This window comes from Dermacentor variabilis, chromosome 5 (genome assembly GCF_050947875.1).
Source record: "Dermacentor variabilis isolate Ectoservices chromosome 5, ASM5094787v1, whole genome shotgun sequence".
In the NCBI taxonomy this organism is placed as follows: Eukaryota; Metazoa; Arthropoda; class Arachnida; order Ixodida; family Ixodidae; genus Dermacentor; species Dermacentor variabilis.
In genome coordinates this window covers 73,734,717-73,737,570 of record NC_134572.1, presented here as the reverse complement: position 1 = coordinate 73,737,570, position 2,854 = coordinate 73,734,717, and the positions used below count along the sequence as shown (strand labels likewise).

Genomic DNA, 2,854 nt, shown 5'->3' with positions numbered 1-2,854 from the left:
CGGTGGACTCGTGGCGGCACCCCACGGCGGCCCGCGGCATCTACGTCATGTAGCCGACCGCAGCTTGATGTCCGCTATAGGCCAATAGCAGCCGCCTAAGAGAATGGCGAAATAGTGCGTCCGATGACGAAATAGTGCGTCCGATGACGAAATAGTGCGTCCGACGACGAAATAGTGCGTCCGATGATGAAATAGCGCATCTAGAAGAGAGTAAGGACAGGGAGTTCTGTTGAGTAAAACACGTTGTGGGACTAGTTGCTGCATAGGTCTCAAACGATGAAGCGCCAACATTGACAGCACACTAAGAAGTAAAGAAGACAGGACAAGGCGCTACTTGCAACTGATGCAACGCCGATGCCCCGCCGTCCTGTCTTTGTTCCTTCTTTGTGTGCTGTCACTGTTGGCGCTTCATCTTTTGAAACCTGTTGAAAAGAGAGCGTTCGAGAGAAAGGTGACTCGGTGATGCGCTTGCGAGCTCCCCGCACCGTCTACGATAGCAAAACTTGGTTGAGATGTTCACAGCAGCGTATGCTACCCGCGACTTTGTTATTTCACCAAGCCCGAGGGGTCGTTCAGGGCCCCTTTAATGCATATTTGTTTACTATTTGCGATAAAACTAGGTAACCAACAGAACGCGCGGTGCAATTTCAGCAAAAAGATGTACGTGCGTGAAGCTTCTTGGTTGCGTCGGGTTATTTGTAACAAAAAATGTAGCAACATTGCCAAACAAAATTTGGTCGACGTTTCTCTCAGAACTTGCACTACGTTTTAGGACGAAAGAGTGGACAACCGAGAGCGCGGTGTGTCGCAGTCATACTTACTTGGTGCTTGCAGCGTCGTGATCACGTAAGCGACCTGCTCGAGATGGCCCAAGCCATTGCACGCGCCTCTGCATGCGGCAGGGCTAATCTCGCCAACGCCCTTAATATGTTGGAGCATTCAATTTTTGGTAGCGTGGGCGGAGGCGTCCGCGCCCTGCCCCTCCCGGGCTTTCGGGCCTATGCTTACTAGGTTCGGCTTCGTTAGCAGATAACGCGAATTTTGTGACACCGAGCGCCTCGACAGCGAACTCCTCTACAACGAATTCACCTGCATAACGAAGGAATAATCCTATCCCGCTTATTTGTGAGCTTAAAGCCAAGTAACTGTATAACGAATGATCTCGGAGACCCCAGGCACTTCGTTATAAGGACATTTGACTGTACTAATACCTGCCGCGTCCGTGATATACCGCAAGAAATTCTACGATTCATACACAGGGCTTTCGCTTGCAAGCTAGAATTTCGCACATATATAATGCAGGCCGTGCTTAAAATCAAAGTGTGTACGTGCTGGAGTAATGGGAACTAGCGCAAATATATACCACTTTTTCCATAATGGCCACTGAGCAGTCCCGTAGAGCACATAACTGAGCGATTTGCAAAGATCGTAGACAAATGATTAGAAGGCTGATACTTTCCGTTCCAGACATCAGGCGCAACGCTGCGGAAGCTACGCAAGAGGTTTGGTGACGGAAATGTATCACTCCGCACGTTGCGTCCGTGCAGCCCTGCGTGCCAAAGGCTTGCGCGAGCGTGCACGGGAAACTGCCGCGACAAGCTGCCCCCATCCAAAAAAAAAAAAAGAGAAACCCGAAATGAAACATAATGAAAAACAAATTAATCTAAAGCAATGCATTAAATGACCAAATGCCACAGTTTGTTTCTAAGGGTTAAAACCTTTTTCATTTAATACTGTGGCTATGTAAAGAACAGTTTCGCATGGTTACGATAAAGAACATCAAATTATTTCTAACTTTGGACGCGGCCACGGCAAAAAGTATCTCTAGCTTCCACAGCGTTGCACTTGATCTCTGAAACGGAGTGTAGTTAGTTCAATACTTGTGCGTTCCCCCGCCTCCGTTGAAAATAATCTTACACAACTGGAAGGAATTGACCGAGCGGAGAAATAATAGCGAGGAACATGCTGACAGAACCCAGAGCTGCCGATGTGCGTTAAGGCACGTTCACACCGAAGGCGGAGCGGGCAAGCGGCCAAGCGGATGCGGCCAAGCGGCCGCGGATTTTCCGCTTTGCGGAAAATACGCGGCCGCTTTGCCGGATCGCGCCTGGACCGATTTTTTCCGCGCGGACAAGTTGGCCGCTTTGGCCGCAGCCAATCAGAGCCCGGCACTGAGGAAGTGCTGGTGAACGAATGTAAACGAATGTCTTTCTCTGGGCTTTTCGCTTATGTTCTTGAAAGGCGTAAACACGGCAAGTTGGGCCAGTTGGTTGGGATTCATAGTAAGGTTTGTGACAGCGCAACGCAAGACAAGGACAAAAGAAGGTATAAAACGACGACACGGCGCCGTGTCGTCGCTTTATACTTCTTTTTTTTTTTGGCCCTTGTCTTGTGTTGTCGCTTTTCAATATTTGTAACAGCGCTACACAAGGGGCGAGTAAAATGCCAACGATCTCGTCTTCTTCGTCTGAGCTCATCATTTTGCAGGAGTAGATAGCGGACGGGAGCCCGCCAACCCACGACGAAAAAAATATCGAAAGTGCGCGTACAAACCCAAAGTGCCGCGAGATGGCGGCACGTCCCTGACATTGCTAAAGAAATTGCGAGATGCCCCGCCTTCCGTGCGACGCGGGACGCCAGGCAAGCTTGTCCGGTCTGAACAGGCGTACGCGCTCACCGCCTCGCCGCGTTGAAAATCCGCTTGGCCGCTTAGACGCTCCGCCTTCGGTGTGAACGTGCCCTTAGAGATGTCGGCGGCACACCTACAGCGCACTTGGTGCTGCGAATATTCTGCATCAGTAGTCGGTGCTTATAAGGTAAATTGTTACTACTGATGCTGTATTTTATTATTATT

General features: G+C 49.9%; 1 non-coding gene across 1 annotated transcript; it reads left to right on the top strand.

Moving 5' to 3' along the window:
- Window positions 1–813: 813 nt before the first annotated feature.
- Window positions 814–983, top strand: LOC142583765 (U1 spliceosomal RNA). The gene has a single exon (XR_012828648.1). It is a non-coding gene; the product is annotated as a U1 spliceosomal RNA (small nuclear RNA).
- The last annotated feature ends 1,871 nt before the right edge of the window (window positions 984–2,854 follow it).